The sequence below is a fragment of the Orbicella faveolata genome, unplaced genomic scaffold, assembly GCF_042242905.1.
Source record: "Orbicella faveolata isolate gen_17 unplaced genomic scaffold, um_ofav_v1 contig_34, whole genome shotgun sequence".
NCBI classification, from domain to species: domain Eukaryota; kingdom Metazoa; phylum Cnidaria; class Anthozoa; order Scleractinia; family Merulinidae; genus Orbicella; species Orbicella faveolata.
Window position 1 is genome coordinate 17,626,500 of NW_028301563.1, and position 24,620 is coordinate 17,651,119.

At 43.4% G+C, this 24,620-nt stretch overlaps 1 pseudogene; it reads right to left on the reverse strand.

Moving 5' to 3' along the window:
* Positions 1 to 16,427: 16,427 nt before the first annotated feature.
* LOC149105071 (uncharacterized) lies at positions 16,428 to 17,626 on the reverse strand (annotated as a pseudogene).
* Positions 17,627 to 24,620: the final 6,994 nt, after the last annotated feature.

The following is a 24,620-nucleotide window of genomic DNA, read 5'->3' on the forward strand; positions in this document are numbered from 1 at the left end:
ACTCTCAAGGAAAATATGAATCTAAATTGTAAATTTTTCAATGGAAGGTGAATTACATTGTTTTAATATCTATTGTATAAACGTGATTCTTTCTGTAAAAATTCATGATTAGAAGCCTACTAGACACGCCTGAAAAAAGAAACACATATATATTTGTTCTTTTACAATTTTACTTCAGGGAGTCGGAAATGAAGAGCTTTATTTGTTCATATTTATTTATTTTACCATTAAGTAGCTTATGGTTCTCCAAACGTTGATTTATTTTCAGTAAATCGAAAAAAAAAAAACATAGAAAACTTTATAAATAAATTAGAGGTCCAATAATATATTCACTTTTGTTCGTCGAAAATTTCTACTCCACTGTTTTGCAATTCTTATTAGTTTAAGTCGGAGCAATGACAATAATCGGCTTTCTCTGATATCGTGCAGCTTGGTGCGATTACAGCAGTGAAATATAATATGTGCTACTTATACAACAATAGTAACATCGCCACACAGTGTGAGCTAAAGCGCATACTGTCGGTGTTTACAAACTGAAAGCAGCCTTTTTAGGAAATATGTTTACATTACGCACTTGTTTGAAATAAAGTACCACGTTTACAACAAGAGAAAGCCTCCCCAGACAAGTCACTGATCTCGTATAACAGATGATGTCTTGTTTGTCAGTATTGCAGGCTACTGGCAATTAATTTGGCAAAGCCCTTTTTTAGGAGCTACGTCAAGGTTTGTGCATCTTGAAAAGTTTCACCTAAATTTTTCAAGTTCGCCGTTTGTAATATCCGTGTTAATCTTCTCCTACCTTGATCATCCTTGTTCCTTTATGGTTTACTGATTATTAACTCTTTGGTGTTTTTCTATCTTAGTAAACTACTATTTTCAGGTTTCCAAAATAACTCAAAATACCGTGACTGAGCTGCTTTAAACCAGCTTTTCAAACTTTTCATTATCAGTTTGTTCAGGTCCGCTACAGTCAATGAACTATAAACATCTTTCTGTGGTACTGTACGTTGACATCATACACGTGCCATCCATCTTCATGAACACCGTGCTCGAATTAATTAACATCATCGAGAGACTATGACCATAGTCTATCGGACCATAGTCTCTTGATATCATTCGTAATATCGTGAATTTTCACTCGTCAAATGTAATTTTAACTCTTTTAAATATTCGTGGTGGAAGTACAACCTTCAAAATAATCCTATCACGCATTGTCTACAAGTTTTTTTATTTTTTTATTTTATTTTATTTTTTTTTTAAATAAAAAATAAAAAACAAACAAAACCTGGAAATTGAAGTATAAAACGTCTCATTCTTATCATCGATATCATTTCGATATACCAGTGATTGCATGAATGACACTGCTTTCCACAGATCTCCCCTCGTCGAGTGTTGTAATGTACCGGAACTCAACAAATATCAAACACTCTAGTAATAGATGGAACCGGAAATCAGAGGATCGAGTAACAGACGGGGGAATCTCTAAGATGGCGGAAATTGTTTAAAAGGAAATTGTTTAAAAGTGTTCCTTCCCCTTTTGACTCATGAGATTCTTCGTTTTAGAGATCCCCCACTGACTTCAGAGATTCCCTATTTTGGAGAACCCTTACCGGTTGCGTATTCGATACCAACAAGGAGGCCGCATGTAAATATGTAACAACAAATAATAACTAGAAAGGTGTCATTAAACATCTCCTTATTAATTTATAGGCGTTCAGTGAATCTCCGATTGGGTAAATGTTGACCAATAGTAGTGTTTATATAATCAAATAATTACGTCAGCTCAGACTGAACAGAATTAACCATAGCCGACGCTGCAGACTTGTTTCTTTTGGAGAAAATTCTTATTTCATTATTATTATTTATTTATTTTATGCTTTCTAACTCGGTTTTCTGGGCCATATAAACAATAACTCCTCATTGCACATTAGAATACCGCTAATTAGTGACAACATTTGAAAAATGCGTTCACGTTAAGAAATATATCGTGTAAACGAGGGGAGCTCAATTTAAATATTGATATTAAAATAACAATTCCGTTGATGCATTTATAATTTTAACAAATTAAATACTCTTGAAGTTTAATTGGAATTGGTAGTGGCATAACCCCCGGAGAGACTCTTCGTCCACTGTTTCCAAATTGAATTGCAATTGGGAGTTAAAGAAAAACAAGAGAAGGCGGAGAAAACACCTCGGAGCAAGGCGAGAACTAACTATAAACTCAACCCACTTAGGATGTACGCCGGGTTTATGAGTAAGGACTTTGTGCTACCACGGTATTCTATAGGCTTCCTCCATTAAAGCTTTACTGACTACTTACGAATCGAAAGTAATGGCGTTTTAGATCCATGGAAGCCGTCAACTATGATGAAAACATTCTTTTGAGCTTAGTTATTTGATCAACCTCGTTCCCAGGGCCTTTACCTGTGATTTCAAAGGGTAAAGCCCTGGGAAAGAGATTGTTATTTGATGATGTTTCCGGGTCCGGAATAAGTATTAAAGCAACCACAAAGAGAAAACTAAACAAAGCAAGACTGTTGATGTTCGACCAAGCAATTGACGGATCTACAAGGTAAAGATTCAGTTAATAAACGCCTCCACTAGAATGCCTGGAGAAAATACGATGGCCAGCCTGACCATCGTATTTTCTCCAGGCATTCTAGTGGAGGCGTTTATTAACTGAATCTTTACCTTGTAGATCCGTCAATTGCTTGGTCGAACATCAACAGTCTTGTTTTGTTTAGTTTTCTCTTTGTGGTTGCTTTAATACTTATTCCGGACCCGGAAACATCATCATCATCATCGAAATTGCACACACAACAGGTACAAATCCATTCAGGAGGAGGGTTGGGAACAGAACTCCTGGCCCCCTCAACCTTCTTGAGTTTTAAATTTCTGTACAACACCTTGTAACTAGCAGATTCCACCCAAATTTGGAAAAAACGTGATTGTTAATATATGGTTGCCATAGAAACTTCAAGGTTTGCAAGTCGCAAAGCTTGATAGTTTTTACGTAGACATTGAAGGTTGTATATTGTTAACGCAGCGCCATCGATAGCACTTCCCGCTTCCTCCTTCCACCCCAGCGGTCTGCATGGCTTAATAAAGTTTATCAGTCTACAAGCAACAAGTGAATTAAGTTGATGATGACTTTGTGCAGTATTCTTCGCTCAGTACATATTCTTTTTGACAGAGTCGAGTATAGTGAGTCATTGCTTTTAAGCAATGGAAAAATCTACGTTCTGCATAGGCGCCAAATTCGTTCCCAAGGCGATTTTCCTTTAGAAATTAAAAAAAAAAAAACTCTGAGAACGAGACTCCATAGGTACACGTACAAATACATTAACAACTGTTGGACAAGTATGGTGACCCATAAGGGCCATAGAGTTTTTATATCTTTCCTGTTGTTGTTGTTGTTGTTGTTGTTGTTGTTTTCTTAATTTTAGTTGGTTTTTTTTTCCTTTTATTTTCCGTTTCTTCTTTTTTCTTTTTATTCTTTCTTTTTTTTTTTATTTTATCGATCTGGTTTTGAAAATTTTCTGCTGTAATTATCTTGCAAAAAAAGAAAAATAAAATGGAAACAAAATAAAATAAAAAGTCACAATAAAAAAAGACGATTTTTTTACTTAGAAATTACGGTCATTCCTCACATTTGCATTGCGCATCCTTACTGCGCATAATTTATGGCGTCAAAAGCGCGCGCTTGTGCACGCGCATATTGAAAACATGACGGATTTGCCTTGATACTGAGCTCTTTCAGTTGAAAAATGGCTCTAGCTCACCAACGAGCATGGGCACCCCAATTTTTTTTCCAGTCGTTGTAATCAACTAATCATAAGCTTTGCGTGAGAAAAGACTGATCTAATTTCTATTGCTGAAAATTGAATAAATAAGAAAAATAGTAAATACACTGTGGTCTTTTCTATTTTGCAGTCGGTAACCACGTCAAGAAATTTGGTTCAAATTTTTAATCAAGGATTTAGCTTTCTGTCTGAATCAAAATTAAACGTTTATTTGTGGTCCGACACAATGTATTGACTGTAGTTTAATGCGTGTTCTTATGAGCCCGGGCTTACAAAGATGTTACAATTACGGGGAATGCGTTCTTATAATAAGCATTAAATGATGCCAAAATGGGGCATTTTCAATGTCTCACTGCTCCTTAATGAGCATGGCACCCCCCTTTTTTATTTCAAAATTGAAGTTATCATATGACAAATATTCAGTGGACAAAGTTTGAACAAAACTCTATTGTCACTTTTATTTCAGAGGAATTACCTTAAAAAAAAAGTGCACGTGGCCCATGAGGGCCATAGGCCCACACAGGAGCCCATGACCATGGGCTCCTGGCCCACAGAGGCCATAGTCCATCAGACATTTCGACTTTAGATATCCCACAATGCACAGACAGTAAATTTCGCGGGAAAGACAAAATGGCCGCGAGAGTCAGAAACAGCGATTGGCAAGAAGATGAGAATTTGAGGGATGGTTTGGTTAAATATGTGAGGCAAATTTTGCGCCGAAAGGAGATTTTAGACTTAGTTCAAATCAAGAATCCTATGTATGCATGGAGCCCGCGTACTCTCACTCGTCGACTTCAATATTTCGGCATCCAGTTTGCGTGGATATTTACGATGTACGCGAAGCTGTTGAGAAAGAGATGAACGGTCCCAGGAGTCTACTCGGCTACAGAGCTTTTGTATCAGAAAATCCGTGAAATTCATGGCTTGAGCGTGCCCAGAAATCTAGTATATGCCATGATGACCGAGGTGAACCCACAAGGACTCGAAGAAAGAGGAGGTGTTGGAAAACCTAAAAGGCCACAGAGAAAGAATGCGTTTATATCAAACGTAAGCAAACCACAACTTTTTAGTTCCTTCATAAGCCTTTTAACTCAAGCAAGACATGTTGAAATAATTCCCTCTTCCATAGAAAGATTAATTAAAATTATCTTATGTCAGACATGAGCCGAGAAGTTGTCCCAAAGATCGGATAATAGCCGGGGGGTACTCGATATATCCTTAGGTGGGGAGGTGCAGTACCAGGTTCGATAAATCTGATGTGAAGCACTTTCCAATTATTTATTTGGCTTGTCTCGGTGAAGGATGGTCCCCTCTCACCAACAAGCAAATCACACTCCATATCGGTGAGCTGGAAGTGTGTTTTGCATGCTTCTTTAATATTTTAGAACGTGGCTTCGCAATTGAGGGGAACCATGGTCAGTGGATACGTGAATATTTTTGGCACTTGCCTTCAACAAATGAGGAAAGGCGTTACACTGTTAGAAATTCCAATCCAGGTGACTCTGCTTTGTTGTTCCCTGTTCGTTTCTTGACTACTTTCGCTCTAAGCCCATCCCAATCCTGCTTTTTCCGTTTGGACATTTTGCAAAATCACCGATATTGTTTAGCACGTGGCACATGGCATAAACACAAACCCAAAGTGCATTGTGGGATATCTAAAGTCGAAATGTCTGATGGGCTATGGCCTCTGTGGGCCTATGGCTCTCATGAGCCACGTGCATTTTTTTTTTTAAATTTCTGAAAAAAAGAAAATCGTCTTTTTTTTATATTTTATATTTTTACCTTTTATTTTATCTTGTTTTTATTTTATTTTATTATTTTTTTTTGCAAGATAATTACAGTAAGAAAATTTTAAAATCTGGAGAGATAAAATAAAAAAAGAATAATAAAAAAAAAAGAAGAAACGGAAAATAAATGAAAAAAAAAATAACCTAAAATTAAGAAGAAAAAAAAAAACACGAAAGATATAAAAACTCTATGGTCCTAATGGGCCACCATAGGCAAGGTTGAGCAAAATAGTACACTATTCGCGACAGTCCCTCTCACGCTCGCTGAGTAAAAGATGAGAAATGCGACTGCGCTGGAGTGAGTTGGAAGTGTAAAAGGAGAGGAAAAGGGGTGGGAAAGCACTATAGCGTGTAGACGCAAGCGAGAAAGAGAGACAACATGTTGCGGCTGCCATTCTTACGCGAACTGAGCTGAAATGAGATGCAGGGATCTTATTATATTCATACTCGCTTATTAAGAGGCCGGTGCGAAATTCATCGAGATTTGTCAGTGGCAGGCAGATCTATTATTTGAAGATGGCGAAGGCTGAGGTAAACAGTTGATCTGCAAGACAATGACAAATCGCAATACAGTGTTTTGCGATAACCGAATTCAATTATTTTCTTATAATTCAATCACCAAGTCACCAAGTTTTTGTCTTCATATTTAAATCACTGTCAGCTGACCGCTCAGGAAGGTGATCTGCTATTTTTTTTTTATACAAGAGCGTGCATTTTACCACAATACCATGTGAACTTTACACGGCACATAAAGTGCAAATTAAAATTAAGGATAGCCACATTTTAGCAATATTTGTCCCTGTGCTAACAACATATTATACGTAAGGTTTGAAGATGTTAGAACTTTTCTGTTTTTTTTTTTTTTTTTTTCCTTTCTTTCTTTCTTTCTTTCTTTCTTTTATTCGTGAGCTTTGTTAAAGGTTTCGTGGGCTAAGAGTTATGGGTAATTGTACCAGTCCCCATCTTTTTATCCTACATTTGTATTTGAAAGTTCCGGCCAAACGATCTTAACATATCAGCACAACATATCGCAGCATTGTTGGGTGCAACATGTTGCACGCGTTTGGCCACCCTGTTGCGACATGTTGCGACATGTAGGGTATTGAAATCGAACTAGTGCGCATGCCTGGGTGCAACATCGTTGCACGAACCTGGCCAAACGACTACAACATTATGCGACATCCACAAATGTTGAATGGAAATTTTGACCAGTTTCAAATTTGAGCCAACAACATCCAACATGTCGCCACACGTCGCAACACATCGCAACAGGGTGGCCAAACGCGCGTAACATGTTGCGCCCAACAATGTTGCGATATGTTACGTTGAAATGTTACGATCGTTTGGCCGGGGCTTAACGGCTACGTTGTAGAAGTAGTGCGGTAGGAAGAAATTATTTTTTCTTCTTTTCTTTTTGCCTTGTACGGTGCCTATTCCTGTATAATATATAATGAGCCTTAAGCACCCGGACTGAATTTGCTACATTTTGCTTCATCGACAAAAATATAATTTCGAACTTTAATGGTTCAGAATTTTTCAACGCATAAAAATTGTTGCTTGTTTTATTTTGCAACTTCTTCGGTGAAGTGAAGCAACAGGCGAAAATCCTCCTCTGTTCAAACGGCCCGGTTCAAATGTCGAACTTTACATGTACCGAATCTAATTAATAGATTCGGCACATGTAGAGTTCGACGTTTGAATCAATTAGGTTCAACAGATTTGTATTTGGCCGGTCGACCTGCCGTTCTATTCGACTGGGCTTGTCGAACAGAACGGCAAAAGACTGAGTTCAGTTCATAAGTCGAACTTTTACACGTGCCGAATCTAATGCATACATTCTAAATACATTAAATAAATTAGTTTTACCCAGAGTTCTTCACGTTTCCTACTTTTGTCATGCGGGCACACGTTGTTTTGATCTTTTGGAACAAAATGGTGGGAAGATCGAGAAGACATGTGTTTTCTCTTGCTTCGAGAGCACGAATTGTACTTGCTTGAAGTGCATAAACCACTTCTGTATGCGGTGTAAGCGGTATTTAATGGAAAACGATGTAAGTGTAGCGTGTTGAAAGCAGGCAGTTCGGTAGCGCACTGCGAGAAAAAAAAAACAAAATAAATGAATCTTGAAGAAACCGCGACGACAACAAAGAACTGGACGAGGAACGGCTATGTTCTTTTGGGAATAACCAATAATCGAAGGCAAACCAAATTTGAGACTCGTCTTCAGTTGTTTAATGCTAACCAACTGGAGTCGCCTTCTTCTGCCCTCCTTGATCGCACTTGCAAGAAAAGCAAGATCTTCATCTCCACAATCTGTCTTTCCCACATTTTTCCGCCATTCTGGTCCGGCGATAACCGCCGTTAACAAAAGTATTATGTTCACTTTTGCAATTTAGTTCGACTAAATTAGGTCCCACGTTGAATCAACTGCCGAACTGAATTATTTGGGTCGACCCAAATTGGTATATATTAGGTTTGGCACGTGTAAAGTTTGAAAATGACATGTAACGTTTGAACCGTGCCTAAGCTGTTTATTGAAAATTTTTATTACCTATGATCTCAATGTAATTAAGTGTTTATGCGTGAACACTGTACCCATTTTGGGTACCTTACAGGAATCGAAATGGTTCTGGATGGGGTATAATATAACTGATAGCTGAGAATTAACCAAATTTCAACTTTCAGTTGACCATGTTGACAAATTAAATGTGCGCGCCTTTACTGACAGCTGAGATTAAAAAATGACGCATTTTATAACTTATAGCCAAGATTTGAGATCCAGACATAACCCTTAATTTTCACTGTCAGTTGAGAAAGGACTAATTTTTTAACTGATAGCCGGATTTGACCTCCAGTAATAACTTTGAATTGGTCAAAAGTTTCATTGATAATTGCAAAATAACTCATATGTCTACTGATAGCTGCGATTTGAGATGCGGTGATAACTTTAAATTGTTTAAAATTCTACCAGTTGCCGTGTTTTCACGAGAGAGGTTTACTACGGTTATTGCTTACCGAGGTTTCGTAACTAAACTGCAGTTATAAGTTAATAAAGATGGTGAATTTTAAGCTCGGTAATGAAATGGGAAGGTGAATTAATCAACATGACACAAGCGTGGGACAAAGAAAAATTCTGAGTCTCCGACAGGAATCGAACCCATGACCTCCCGAACACCGGGCGGGCGCTCTATCCACTGAGCTACGAGAACTCATGGAGAGCAAGGTCATTTAACTGAGTTCATATATGATAGGTGTCCTGCATACTGCTAGGATCAACGCTATCGAATTCATCGTGAGTAGTGATAAGTTAATAAAGATGGTGAATTTTAAGCTCGGTAATGAAATGTGAAGGGGAATTAATCAACATGACACGAGCGTAATCAACATGACACGAGCGTTGTCCCACGCTCGTGTCATGTTGATTAATGTAATTTCTCAAACATTTTCAGGGCGTCCATTTTATTTTTCGCAGTAACCTGAGTGGGTTTTTGTTTTACCTTTAAAATAAATATTGAAATAATAAAGATTGTTTTGCTTAGTATCTTCAACCATGAAAATCGACAGTTGCCGTATTTGTTCGATTAAAAGCCGGTTACCTGTAAGGGACCGTTCATTTTTTATGAGGGAGGGGGGGGGGGGGGGGAGGGGAGGGGCTGGTGGGATTTGGGAAGCACCATCTAAAAATCGCATGACACCCCCTCAGCTTACCAATTTTTTTCACACGGCCCCCCCGTCTTTTGCGTCCCTACTTAACTTTGCCTTTTCTTCTGCTCTCTTTTTCCTTTTAAATTCCAGCACTTCAAGATGCTGAAGATAATCCACCACAAACTTTGATTTGACAATAAACGTATCTGCAAATAGAGCAACGCTCTCTGGATCAGATAAAACCAGCCTGCCACTTCCATGCTCTTTCTTCGCTTGGACCCTTGGCTGCCAGTCATCTGGATCACGCCCTTCTTTTGGGGTCTTCTGGTAGTGGTAGTGGTATTCCGGTAGGCAGGAATGGTCAGGAACTGGTGTAGGGTATCTTTCTATGGGTGGTCCAGTCCATTCACAACAAAAAGAACAAATTTGTCCTACCTTTTCTTGGCAGGACAACTTTAGAAACTCCCTGTAGTTCTCCCCCTCCTCATAGTGCTCATTCATAAACTTCTCAATCTTACGGAAGTAACAGTGGCCTGGAACAGAGTCTTTCCTTGCTCCTGCATTGTGATACTATACCAAGTACGAGAGTGTTGTGAAAAAACTGGAAATCTGTTGATGTGTTGTGTGAAACACATTGTTACATTTAATTTACAGATGTCTTTATTTGGAAGGTTTTTACCTCTACTCTAGTGATAGGCATGTATAAATGTTGCCCTGTGCAGGTAAAACAAAAAGCTATGAGAATACAACATCAAATGGTTACACGAACCATGATTATTCAATAATATCAGTTCAATATAATAAATAAAAAAAAAATCGTCTTTCCTTTTCTGGTAGGTCACTAGTTCCTCCTCTGCTGATGATACAACCATACCTTAGGGTCTCCGGAAAACAAGCCTTGGCTATATTGTTAATCCAATCGAGATAAGAGCACGTTACTACATGAGCATCATGAAAGAGGCTCATTCCAAAATGCGCAGTAATGGCGAAAGCGACGAGTCGTGTAAGAAAAGGTTTACAGCTGAACGATCCAGGCAGTTTGACCTCTTACAAGCAAAAGAAGCAATCTTTCTAAGTGCGGATGGCTGTTCAGAAAGGGCGAGTGAGTTTTCCATGCCAAGGTACCAGTTGAAGCCCAGTGATGGAAGAAAACTGAACTTCTCCATCAAAGAGCACAGAGCAATGGTGGAAAAGTTGAATGTCATATTGAAAGATGTAAAGGAACACGATTCCACACTCTTTCAGTCCAATGGGCTTGCTTTAAAGCAGGGCGAAGAATTTGCCCACAGTTTTAATGTAAAACAGATCAAATGTTTAGAAGCTAAGTTGACGAGGGTCACACAGGACATGGATGCACTAGAACTGATAAGAAGAGCAATTATAACAGCATATTCAAGGGCATACTCAAACAGCACATCAACAAAAGGAGAAGGAAAAAAGAAAACCGCAGAAAGTCAAATGAAAGAAAGAGGAAGCGGACTGAAAACAACGTCCAACGTGTTTATGGAATCTGTGTTGGAAACCCGCTAGGAAATGATCTTCCACAATGCCTTGTGTAGCCTCCTAGAACGGCCGTCCCGGAAGAGTGTATTCAAGTTGAAGATGTTGCCACGTCGTTATTTAGAAGAGATGGGCCATACATCGCACAGCTCTTGGAAGGGAATTATTTCACCCATGCTGCAAGAAGCAGAATCACAACCAACCTTGAGCAGGAAGTCAGAGATTATGTTTACACCTTCATGTACCCTGACGAGTACACTCTTACGGAAAGCATTGCTGCTTCTTGCAGCATTGGTGAAAGAGACTCCCATAGCAGCACAAGCGGCGACGAAGAACTCGACGACAGCGAAGATGAAGATGAGTGCCAGAGAAAGTTGCATTCGAAAATAACAGTATTAAATACTTCTTTTCAGTAGCTACAAATGCTTTTTGACGCCAAACGTTTTTAAAGCAGGAAAGTTTGTAATAAATTTGTATCCTACCTTCTATGTTTATTCTATAGCAATTTTTTTGATATTCAGACATCATGCCATTTTAAAGTTTTACTAAAATATTTCACGTAACCCCCCCCCCCCCTTTTTCCCTTATTTTTTTGGGATGCCTCCCCTCGAAAGCCATTTTTTTTCGCATGGCCCCCCCCCAAATCCCACGAGCCCCCCCTACCTTATAAAAAATGAACCGTCCCTAAGTAGGACCTCAAGAAATGGCAATAAAAATGACCATAGAATATAGAGAATAAACAAATAAAATATGCCTGGCCCAGCCGGGCCAAATTTGAAACAAAACCTGAAGAGGTTTAAAGGACTATTAATCGAGAAAATACAGTAACCTTCTTGAAGTGCCGGTTCGAAAATAAATTCTGGTGTTCCTTTAAATAAAACAGAAGTCCATTCATCGAGGTTTGCTACTGTGTTTACACGATTGAAAATTTCACTTCAGTAAAGTTAAAATACAAAGTCGACCACACATTATCAGCTCTAGACTACGAGTAGTCCCTCTTTCGCTTATTCCGTCGTGCGTGACGCGAAAGAAAACCCCGAGAAAAAAATGGCCGCGCGAAATCCTGGGGTCGAGGAGCGCTCCTCTCCTCCAGGATTTCGCGCGGCAATTTTTTTCTCGCGGTTTTCTTTCGCGTCACGCACGACGGAATAAGCGAAAGAGGGACTACTCGTAGGATTTCGCGCGGCTAGTTGTTTTCTCGCAGTTTTCTTTCGCGTCACGCACGACGGACTAAGCGAAGGAGGGACTACTCGTAGTCTATATCAGCTCCAGTGGGACAAAGTTTGTGACTGTAGAACATGTAATACGAATCCAATGCTGGGCTCATTAACGTGCTCCTTGTTTATTGCTAAGCTTGAAACATTATTAACCACAAAATTACGAAATATACCCCAAATATAAAAGTAGAAAGTATCGTAATCTTTCTTTCTCTAAACTAGTTAGGGTAAACATTAAAAACATTTTCCAGTTGCTCGCTTGGAGTCACACAAATTACATAGTGTTGGTCACTGTCTCGGACTTTAAAAAACGCTTTTTGAACTTTGCAAACGATACATTAATTCACAATTAGATTTGTAAAGAAAATCAGTGCTATTTTCCGAATATAGTGCCCTGTTTCCCAAAGTACAGAGGTTCACTAATCAAATTCGTTTCTCGTCAGATTTGAGCGGGAGGATGCGATCAACACTTGACACTTTTCTCTAAACAACCAATGTCGGGAAACTCTCACTTGTCTTGTTTGTTTTTGGCACGCAGTTAAACGTTGAGAGATGATAAAACCTGCATTTTCTTCACTAAAATAGTCATAAGTAGTATATAGGGAGTCAGGCAAATACCATTTCGCAGAGGGAGAAGTATTTCCTCATTTTGAAACCCCCAGCTTTAAGTCCGAAGCTCGCAAGCTGGCTTCGGCTAAACCAGGGAGTTTCAAAACGGGAAATACTTCTCCCTCTTTGAAATAGTATTTGTCTGACTCCCTATATACTACTTACAACAACAGGGGGATACCAATTGGAATCAAACGAGCCCGCTGTTATACCGCCCGAGCCGCGATGTCTCGAGCAACAAACAAGTGCGCGTGGCTGATGCGGAGCCGGAAAGAGAGCTGCGGGCTTTCAGAGGCCATTCAAAGCCTCCCTCCAGAGCTTCGTGAGATGATTATGAATGAGTACACCGCGATAAAAATTAAGGAAAAAAAGGAAATGGGATGGGACAAGGTGCACGAGAACATTTTGAAACTGCCATTCTGCGAATTCAAGCAGCAAATTGTGCGAATGGTAATTTGCGTTGAATATCCGAACTGTTATTTCGAGGGTTGCTGTTTCCTCTGTTTCGAAAGGGAGGGAACTATTCACAAATCCTCAGTGAGGCCGCCGAAGGGGCCAAAACTTCTCATAGACACCGACCCCGATTACAAGAATTTTTTGGAAATATGCTCGTGGAACGGTTACGATTGGCACGAGTGGTTCCTTTCTTGGCGCGGAGCGTTAGCGAAAAACTTCAGCATCCGCCTCAACCATCGCAGCGACGACCTCGCGCGAAATATCGCGAGCCTTTTTTTGCCACTCAGGTATGAAATATTCATTCACAAGAAGCGCGACCAAGTGGAAGCAGACAATCATGTTTTTATAACATGCAAACAAAACCGTTTGTTTCTAAAACTTAGTTCGAAGCGGGAGGGTTCGTGATTTTTTTTATCATTTCTGCTTCAAGTTTGCCGCGGATGTCTTTCTCCATTTTCTTGACATCAACCTCGGTAAGCTTTCTCTTTGATGGTTGGCGAAGCATCTTTGCACGGACCTGATCTTTCAGAAAGTTATATTGTTGGAACTCGGAAAGGATGGTGTCGAACTCATGGGAAGACACATCGTTGTTGTTCAAAGCGTTGGAGAGCAGCCTGTTAACGGTATCCCGCTTGGCAACGGCGAGCGTGGTAATCTCTTGATGTTTCTTGATCTTCGAATCGAGTTTTTTGCTGGCGATTATAAGCCCCGACGAAACGAGAGCGAAGCATCCACCAGCGCCGCCAAGAGGAACGGTTGCCGGCAGGCCAACTACAGACAGAGCGGAGCCAAAACTTGCGCTGGAAAACGCTGCCGAGAGAACGCTGGAGCCGGCAGCACTCCAATTAACGAACTTTCTCGCGCGTTTGTATTTTTTAGCAACGAGGCGATAGTGGCCGACCTCACAGGCCAAAGTGTTGGAAATCCCGTTGATCTTCTACAAGCGGAAATTTTGAGAAGGCTCCGCCATCACCGGATATAGAGGGCCGGCAGGCGGCGCGCTTGGTGGCAACAGATTTGCTGAAGACATTGCGTATATATAGAAATTTAATTTAACTCTAATTCAAAAAGAAGAGGCAACCCATTGAAATCAAAGAGTTCGCCATATTCATCTTTGACGCTGATGGTGATGCTATTTATGAACTCGTCTGTGGAGCAGTCCCGCGAAATCTCTTGCGGAGAGCTTTGATATCTTACCTTTTCGAAAGGCTTCCCTTTCACGTCAAACAGGGCTAAGATGTCCGTTTTTTTGCCGTTGAAAAGATTCCGTTCGGTGTCGATCAGATCGCAATGAATGAAATATGTCGTTGGAGACCCAAGCCTTTTCACGAAGGCAAAACTGTAAGGAACAAACTTCCGCGGAATGCCAAGCATATTGGCTAAATCGCGATCAAATTCGACAGGCTTTAACCCCACATTTCTGATTATAAGCTGGCCAACAGGTTGGTTTATTGCTGTTTGCAGTTCATAGTTATATTTGGTGAAAAGCCCTTTTATTTCTTCTGCCATTCTTTCTAAACTATAATGCCCTGGGATTACTTTACCGATTGACACGGCTTTGTCTTTGACTTTATCTCCCAACGTGGCAGAACCTTCTCTTTTCAAATTTTACCAGCTGTTGTGCAAACTGCAAGAAATGAGTTTCGCGAAATGCACTTTCGGTATCGGCTCTTCAAAATAGATGGTCTCTCCGTTCTGTTGTGCGACAATAGTGAGAACAACCATTTTTATATTTAACAAACACTAATTATGTTCAAATACAATGCCGAATTGGTGGGACGATATCGGTCAAGATCCCGGGTTTGATGATCCCAAGCTTTTGAAAAAAGAAGATGCTGGGAAGAAAAAGGCGTGGACAAACTTTTTAAACCGCTTTCCAAAAGCGGAAAAAAGCAGGTTCATTTCACAAGTAATGATCGACGAGAAAAAAACCGTAGCCGCGGAGGTGTTTTTCAAAGAAAGCGAAGGCTCGTTTCAAAGCGTCTTCGGCTCAGACAGAAAATATTGGAGCGCGGAAATGAAAAAGGCGCTTGGTTTGGGAGACAGCGGCGGTTTTCCTTATCAACTGTCGCCACTTGGTTCAAAAGTTTCCCTGCCCATCCCTGCGGTACCTTTCGACGGCAAAGCGCCAAGGTTGAAAAAAATATTCAACGACGAAATCCAAATCTACGTCACGCCTGACCAGTATTTCACGACAAAATTCCGTGAAATATTCCAAAAAACCAAACTCAGGCACACGTCTGGAACCGAAGCAAAACACTGGTTAGGAGGGCCTGACATGAAATATTGGCCGCAGCAGCTCAACTTCGCGGTTTTCTGCGCGACACAGGGGTGAGGAGTTTCTCGCGAAATCTTTGACAGCGGGATGGATCTTCCCCCGCAGATAAGAGCTTTCTACAAATTCCACGTGTATTTCACGGTCAGGCGCATTTTGTTCCAGCTAGGAGGAATTCAGAGCGTGAGCGCTTTGCCCGGAGATCCGCCGTTCAACCAAATGAATAATCATTACGACGTCGCTTCGTACAAAAGGCTATGCAGCGAGTTCGGGATAGATCCGTCGAGTGATTTCCGCTACACGCACGGGGAAAACCACGGTCTAGGAAGCATTTACATCTATGTGTCCGGCGCAGGCGGGTCGAAAACTGACTATAAATACCCGGGATGGAACAAATTCAGCGATGAAGGCGGGAAAGCTATAAAAGGGGAACTGATTTATTACATCGAGACGGGTGCCGCTTCTGAGGCCCAATCGGACTGCTTCGCACCAAACACAGCATCAGGTTTGACGCAGGCGGGCTTGGCACGAATCAACCAGTCAATCGAGCCTTTCGTTTACTACATTCTGGGCGCGCAAGTCAACGTCCGCCGCAGCATTCTCGGCTCTGGCGGTCGAGCAAGAGAAGCCCAGAGCGAGTTCCTGGTGTTGATGGAAAGCGCGATCACACAGCCCGACCTGGCCGCGAGCGTGCAAAGGTACCAGCTCGCGGTGGATTAAGCGAAGGTCAGGCTCAATCTCGCTGTAGCCCCCATGGCCTGGCTCATGCCCGCGCAAATGATAATCAACACCGCAAGCACAATCGGCTACAACAACAAGCTGAAACAGGCGGTCTCGGGGATGAAACTGGAAATGAACAACGAGGTAAATCCTGACACAAAAAAAGCTGGGCTCAAAATCATGGCAGGCGGCCCGTCAAAGATTAACCCTCCCAACACCCATCCGTCCAACCCGATACACAAAGCCGCAACAGCCGAATCAAGGAAACCAGTTTCGGCCGAAACTCAGCAAACACAACCGGCGCAAAAAATAGAGCCCGAGACTCCAGATAAAACGCCACAACACGAAATTAACAAAACGGCGGTAATTGTCGGTGTAGTTGGATTATCGGCGCTGCTGTTCATGGCTTGGCGGTAACTTAACGCCGCTTCTTAAAATATTCTTCGAACAAAAAGGCCACCACGGCAAGAATCAGCAGCCAGATGTGCTCGGCCAGAAACCCGACGACTTGGCCGGCGGCTTTGAAAAGAAAGCTCACAATCGAGCCGATCAGCCCGGGCAGCAGAGAACCAAGTTTCGCGGCAATATCTTTGAGGCCATTTCCCAAAGCTTTACCGGTGGCTTTCAAACCTCTGGTGAGGGCCCCGATGACAGCTCCGATTGTGGTTCCGGCGGCGATAAGAATGGCGGTCAATGTCACGCCATATTTTTTGAAGATCTCTTTGACCCTTTCCAAGAGAGGCCGCCCCCTTTCCCTTTCCGCGATCTGAGTTTGCAAACGCGCGAGCTCCTCGTTTCTTTCTGCCACCCTCTCTCTTGCATCTTCTTTGTCGGAGGGCGAGGCATTCTCATCTTGGATGATTGCCTGGTCTTCCTCGTTTTGGCGCTGCAGCTCGCTTTCCTGCTCAGTTTCAGGTCGTCCAACGGTTTTGTTTGGTTGAGCCTTTCTTCCATGGCGTTTGTTTCACTTTCTTTTGCTGCGAGGCTGGCCCTGAGTCTGCCAACCTTGGCTTGTTCTTTTTCTCTGTTTCTTGCTTGTTTTGTAAGCGAATCCAATTCTTTTTTCTTGTTTTCAAGATCGGTTTGATAGTTCTTTTTCAGTTGTTTCATCCTTCTGAGCTCTGCTTCACTTTCAAAATTCGAACCTTGTTCATCCTGAACGGCATCAATCTCAGCATCAGTTTGCTCGATTTTACGTCTTAGGGCTTTCACCTCTTTCTTTTCTGCTTCTCTTTGCGAAGAGAGCGTTTCCGCCTGTTGTAGTTGGTTTTCAGCTTCTATCAGTCTTTGGCGCTGTTCTCTGATTGTATCTCGGTCTTCGGTTATAATTTCTTCAGCCCTCGGCCCAAGTTTATCTTTGAAACTGTCTAAAAAACTTTTCATTAAGCCTGACTCATCATCTTTTAGAATCTTGTACTCACCCTTTTGAGACCCCACAGCAACAATTTTTCCCACATTTTTTCCAGAGCCTCTTCTAATCGGAATTTTATCAAAGTTTGCTTTTGGGAATTTGTCTTTTATCATATCTACAGCTTTTTTGAGTTTTCGCCGCAAATAACTTTCTTTTTGAAGATCACCGATTGAATCGGGTTCTGGTTCAAGCAAAGGGATATCTACTCCCCCAAATGATGTCTCGGAGTAAGAAGTGTCAGGCAGGCCGGACTGCTCGTGCTGCATAGTACGCATTTCCGTTTGTTCACTCGCGTTGTAGGGAGTGGATGCACCGACTGGGTCAAAAGGTCGGGTTTTGTTAACCTCTTGTTTTTCGTCATCATCCAAGCCGTATGGGTCACAAGCAGGGTTTTCAAAGGTTGTTCCTTCGCTTTCCGCCGACATAGCGATATATTGCAAGCCTATTATTTTTTAAATTAGAAAATACTCGCCGGATATTAATACGATGTCTGTTCCAGAGAACCTTCGTCCAAGCTACAACAAAAAGACATTGTACGGCATGAAGGCCAAGCGAGAGGTCAATCGAATCATCTTTACCCCATCTGAAGCCAATCCCGGAAATACGCTGTACGTTTCCGTACCCAAGCTGAACGAGAACGAGGTTCTGGTGCCGGGCTCGCTAGCGCTTGTCTTTGACATCGACCTTTTTGGAGGGCACGCCAACAACTTCCTCGTCCAGAACGTCACGCGGGCTCTCGTTGACAGGCTGGTCGTGAAGTTTGCGGGCACTATCCTGCAAGACACTGTTGGGTACGACATATACAAAACTTTCGAAGGCCTTTTTCTTTCGCAGGAAGAACGAGACAACAGGATTCTCGAAGGGATTCAGAGCGAGGATCTATGCAAGATCTGCTCGGACGCGGGAGACAAGAAAACTTCGGGCGTCGACGCTGAAAACAAGCTGAACGAGGTATACGGAAAAAAGTACCGGATCAGGCTTGACCATCAGATCTTAACCGACCACGGCGTTTTCTACCCCCAGGCCCTTTACAACGACCTCACGTTCGAAGTAAAACTTGCCGAAGCTATACATGTGGCCAAAGGCTCCGACACAAGCCAGCTGAAATACAAGCTGAAAAACATCCAGCTCGAGTACAAAATGATCCACAGCAAGACTCTGGCAGACGAGGCGCGGAGCGTTTACTCCAGCGGCAAAGAGTGCCTTTACGACCACGTGATGCACGACAAACAGGTCACCTACAAAAAAAAATGGTGACACGAGGATCAACATCAAAGTCAACTCCCAAAGAAGGTCACTAAAAGCCCTCCTCCTCCTGTTTGTAGAGTCGTATACTCCGGGCGACAGAGATTCAGAAAAATTCATCTTCCCTGATTTGACGAAAGTCAGCGTAACGGTCAACGGCGCGCCAAACATGCTTTACAACAACGGCATCGAAGGCAAGGACATGTGGGAAGAGGCCCGCAACTTGTTTGTGAAAGAAAAAATAAAACAGAGCACATGAATATGACAAAGTTTTACACCGAGGATAAGTTCGGGCTTGTGATTGATATGCGCTCCATGGCGGACCAAGAAATGCACGGCAGCGGCACGCGGATTGTGAACAGTACGGACGGGGTCCAGCTGGAAATCAAGCGGAAAGTCGAAGGCTCAGGCAACATGAAATGCCATGTATTCGTAATCGCCGACTCCCAGTTCAACTTTATGGAAAGCCAGCTAGAATCTGTACAGTTTTAATACACATGGACACAAGCAAGATACCCTTCAACGCTCTCATTGTGGGACCGACTAATTCGGGCAAATCGAGGTTTGTGGTGGACCAGCTCTACGGCCCTTTCCGCGGAAAGTTCGACTACATCGTGCTCATCTGCCCGACGCTCACGCACAACAAGACCTACCACCGGCTTGGCGAAAACGATCCAAGAATGGCTGTGATAGTCTGCGATCAGCACGCCGTAGAAAAGTGGTTGAAGCTCGTGAGATGGCTTTCCGAGGGCACCAACACCCTCATAATCCTCGACGACTGCGCGGCCTCCAAAGACGTGAAAGGGCGTACAGGCGAGCTGGTGAATCTCGCCTTTTCTGTCCGGCATATGGGCATCAGCGTTTCGGCGCTGACCCAGAAGATGGCCGGCATTACAGCTTCCTTCCGGGAGAACGTGGCGGCGATCGTTCTCTTTTACACCCCCTCGGCCAAGACCACGAAAGCCATCTTCGATGATTACGCCGGCGAGCTCTCCCTGGATGAGTACAAAGGTCTGGTTTCAAAGCTGAAAGAGCGAAAGTTCTCTTATCTCGTGTTTTCGCTTCGCCACCCCTACGGGGTAAAGTTATTTTGAATAAAAAAAAATGGGAGTATATAGCCTTGAACAATGGCTGGAGAGGCCGCGTTAGCAGAAGTTATTAACCTTCTTCAAACCGAGCCCGAGCCGTCGAGTGTTCCAGCCGGAGGTATACTGCCAACCTCCCCCGGACCTGACATTCCTGCTCTTCGCGAGCAGCTGGCTGTACTGGTGTCTACAGGCAAAGCCAAAGAGGCCATCGGCGTGCAGTTAACCCACGAGCAGGTGAAGCGCCTGAGCGACAAAGAGGTCGAGAAATACACCAAACGCTACGAGACGTACGTGGGCTCAAAGACAACAGAAAGCCTGATCGACAGCTTTATTTTTCTTGTATCCAAAGCGGTCGGAATGGCCGTCAAAATCAAAGACATCGACGCTTACCAAAAAGAACTGAGAAACGACTACATCATAAACAAAGAGCTCTCCAATCTGGCCGGCAACCTTGCTTTGAAGTGCGGCCGGTTTATTGCTGCGGCAAACGCGGTGTTCATCACCACAAAACATATTGATTTTAGTTCACAGTTGTCGGAGCAGAGCCCCCCTTCTCGTGATGAACACAGCTATCCGCTTGAGGGCATTGATGAAGTACCCGGCTCAGCAAATGCAGAATAACTGGTCAGCATTCATCAACAACTGCTGAGGACTTGCTGACAAAATGTTACTAATTAAACTTTTTTCATTTGCTTAGAATACGGTTCGCTTCAGAATGTCCATCGAACATTCCGAGAGCGCACCTGCCGTCACGGCGCAGGGCGAGACCCAGGCAGCACCTGCCGCAGATATCACACAGCAAACGACAGCTCCGACAGCAACAACTACTCGCGTAAAAAATCCCAAGCGTGTGGCCGCTGGAAAAATGGTTGCTGAAAGAACGCGGCTGGCCCGGGAGCAACAGAAGAAAGCGGCCGAGGCTTATTTCGCGGAAAATGAGGCGAAAGCCGCCACAGAGGCCCCTGAGCCGGCCCCGACTAATGAAAAAGAAGGCGAAAGCCCAAAGCGCAGCGGCGGTGAAAAAAATAGCGGCCTCAGCACCACCCAATGGCTTGCTGTTGGCAGCATAGTCGTTTCACTGATCGGGATTTATTACAAGCGGGAAGAGCTCAAGACAATGGCCAAGCCCGTGTTCGACAAAATTAAAACGCCGGAGCCCGCGCCGGAGCCCGCGCCTGAGCCCGCGCTTGTTGAGCCAGAACCCGCTCGCGTGACACAGAGAAAAGCATTTAAAAAAATGATTTAAACTTTTGCGTGTAATGTATATCACGATGCCGAAAGTTGACTTTCCGCAGGTTCTCATCTCTTCAACCGCAATTTTTGGTATAAGGATTGTATGGTACGACTTCAACAAAAAGGTTTATGAAAGAGTATTACATCTTCTCAAGATAATGATATGTGAAAAGGCCGAAGAAAAGGCAAGAAGAAGAAAAGAGAAGAAATAATAAGAAAAGAAATAAGAAGAAAAGAAGAAGAAGAAGAAGCCGCGGGAAAGACAGATTAATTTTGTTTTAAACTTTTGTTCTTCACTTATATCGAACGCACCATGTCCGACAAAAAGCTCGTCAAGACCGTCATTGAAGCCGCAACTCTCACGGGATTAGCCGCGGGCATCGGCTGGGCCGCAAAAAAGGTTGTGAAAGAGAATTTCACTTCCGATCCCAGCTTCTCGCTCCTGTCGGCTCTTTCCGATAGTCTTTGTCGCCATACGCCTCGAAATCGTACAAGATCGCGTGCGGGTAAGTTTTCGTTTGCTTCCTCGGGAGTTCCCCTTTAAGATACCCAACTTCGCAAGACCATGCCTCGATTACTTTGTAGCCGCTCTTCCGCAGAAATGCGCTACGGTTCATGGTAGCTTGGTACAGTTGTTCGGGTGTTTTACCGTTAGTTACAACCGTCTGTTCTCGATTGCTCGAGTAACATTTTGGGCATCCGTGGAAGGGGCAGCCGTGGTATTGGAACACAGTCCTCGTTTCGTGGTTGTAACCGTCAACAGGAGAAGACTTCATTTTCCCGCCTCCTCGAGGAAGCCATCTCTCGCCCCCATGCCCGCTCATTGCGTGATGGATGTGGATGCCCCGTTGCTTCGCTTCTCGCTCCAGCCACAGCAGCGCTTGGTTCAAATATGAGGTGTTTGGGTACATCACTCTCTTGAAAGCTGACTGCGGGGCTTCCACTTTTGTCCCCGGGCAATATATTGCCATTTTTCCCGCGCTGCAGGTCTGGTGATGCCGTTGTAGATTGCAAACTTTTGTAAATCTCCGCCCGCAATGAGTGCATGAATAGGTTTTCGCCAGCTTTGCGATGTCTTTTATCAAGAAAGCGTGGCCTTCGTAGACACCTATCGTCAAAATGTTTTTGAGTTTGGGGTTCGGGTTTATTCTGAGGTGCCAAACCACTTCTCCGTCTTCCAAACGCTCAGGCTCGTAGGCCCGAATTCCAAGCCAAGATGAGACGGGTGAGCCCTCATTCAGATGGGCTTCGACCTTTTCCAACTCGTCAAGAGACGTTTTTGTGAAGTTTTCTGGAATGGTATTTAGTTCGTAGAAACTCTGGGCGAGACTTCGGGCTTCTTATGTACAACGGTCAGTTCGTACCCCTCGGTGCACAGCGATGCACCACCATAGGCACAGGTTGTCGTTATACGTGTCCAACGCCGCCATCGCCCGACCATGGGCAAGGTTGCGCAGGCCGTGTTCCCACCAACGGCTGCCCGTCAAGCACAACCTTCAGGTCAACGTTGAAAACGTTTTCAAACACCCACTTCGTGTTGGGCCTGTCAGCTCTTTCAAGGTCGAGACGCAGTTCTTCCTGGCGGCTAAGCCATTCTCCCGCGTCTTCCAGTTTGTTGAACCACTGTGAGCCCTTGGGGTTCGAGTAGTACACGATCACCGTTCCATCCTCAATGTTGCGCAACTGATACGCGAAAACGTGCCTCAGATAGAACGACGTGCTTACTCTTTCACGTATCCTCGACATAAAGTCTGGTGTTAGGTTTCTCCCCAGACCTCTGATGAAGCGCCATCGAATGAAACGCCGGCCTGTACTTTCTTCCCCTTCTTTCTCTGCGTCATCGAACAGATCCAGAATCTCCTTCTGATAGTCTGTCACTGTTCGGGTTTTCCGTGCAGGGAAGGGGTCGTACTCCCTCAGAAGGGCTTGCGTTTTTCTCGACTTTCTCTGCCGTGGTGGGGGTATTGGTTGGTAAGGCTTTGGGAGTAAGGGGTTTTGCAAACTCTTCTGCGTTTCCTGAGAAATTGGTTCATCCAGCACGTTCTGGACAGCCTTTCTCGCCTCTGGCGCGTTTTCTGCAAGAAGATGCTCCAAATACTGCAACGTTTCTGGATCGATTTTTGCGAGTTCTTCTTCCAGTCTTTCTTCATACCTTTGGTTGTTGGAAGCCATAGTTCCTTGATGTATAACGCAAGGATTCATTTCTCCAATTGGGCTGACATCATCTCTTGCAAAACGAGGTCAAAAATTATCTTTGCTTTTTTGCGCCTGCGGATAAGCCGCTGTTTTAGCGTGTTCCCGCCGCATGGGCTGCATAGGCCGTAATCGCACAGAAGCCCGACTCCGCAGACCCGAAATGGGGCCGGCATTCTCATCCCTTTCTTTAGCTGGTAGTTGTGCTGCTGCAATACACGCCGACACGGCACTTCCCGCAGCTTTCTTTCCGGCCCCGCATCAGCCACGCGCACTTGTTTGTTGCTCGAGACATCGCGGCTCGGGCGGTATAACAGCGGGCTCGTTTGTTTCCAATTGGTATCCCCCTGTTGTTGTAAGTAGTATATAGGGAGTCAGACAAATACTATTTCAAAGAGGGAGAAGTATTTCCCGTTTTGAAACTCCCTGGTTTAGCCGAAGCGAGCTTGCGAGCTTCGGACTTAAAGCTGGGGGTTTCAAAATGAGGAAATACTTCTCCCTCTGCGAAATGGTATTTGTCTGACTCCCTAAATACTACTGTCATATCTTTTGAAAAAGCAAAAAATACAAATTCCCGAACACCTTTTTTTGTTTGATTATCGGGCAACGTTCCCTCCAAATTTCGGCGAAAAACGTTTAAAACTCTCCAGAAACGAACTCAAAATGTTCGGCTGCTAACAGCCAAAGGATTAAAGGAATTGGAAAGAAGAAGCCTGAAAAAATCAGGGCTTCAACGGGATTCAACCCGGCTTCAACCCGTGACCTCCGCGATACCGGTGCGATGCTCTACCAACTGAGCTATGAAGCCACACATTGGGAGCGAGGTCAATTTATTGAGTTCATATCTTCCCGTGAGGAGTGAAATGATATAAAGTTTACATGAAATAATTCATATATGAACTGCGGTTGTAGATGAAAGTGATGGAAAATTTACTGCGATGATTATCCATCACTTTCATCTACAACCGCAGTTCATATATGAATTATTTCATGTAAACTTTATATCATTTCACTCCTCACGGGAAGATATGAACTCAATAAATTGACCTCGCTCCCAATGTGTGGCTTCATAGCTCAGTTGGTAGAGCATCGCACCGGTATCGCGGAGGTCACGGGTTCGAATCCCGTTGAAGCCCTGATTTTTTCAGGCTTCTTCTTTCCAATTGCTTAAATTAGAAAATTTACTGCGATGATCATCCATCACTTTCATCTACAACCGCAGTTCATATATGAATTATTTCATATAAACTTCATATCAGCCAAAGGATTCTTATGCGAACTTGGCTGAAATGAGATACAACTCTTATTTATACTCGCTTGTAAGGGACTGGTGCGAGTTTCATCAAGATTTGTCAGTGACAGGGAGATCTAACATACAGATTTAGCCAAGGCTAACAGGGGAGCTCCTGGGCCGGTTGTTCAAAGCCCGATAAAGCTA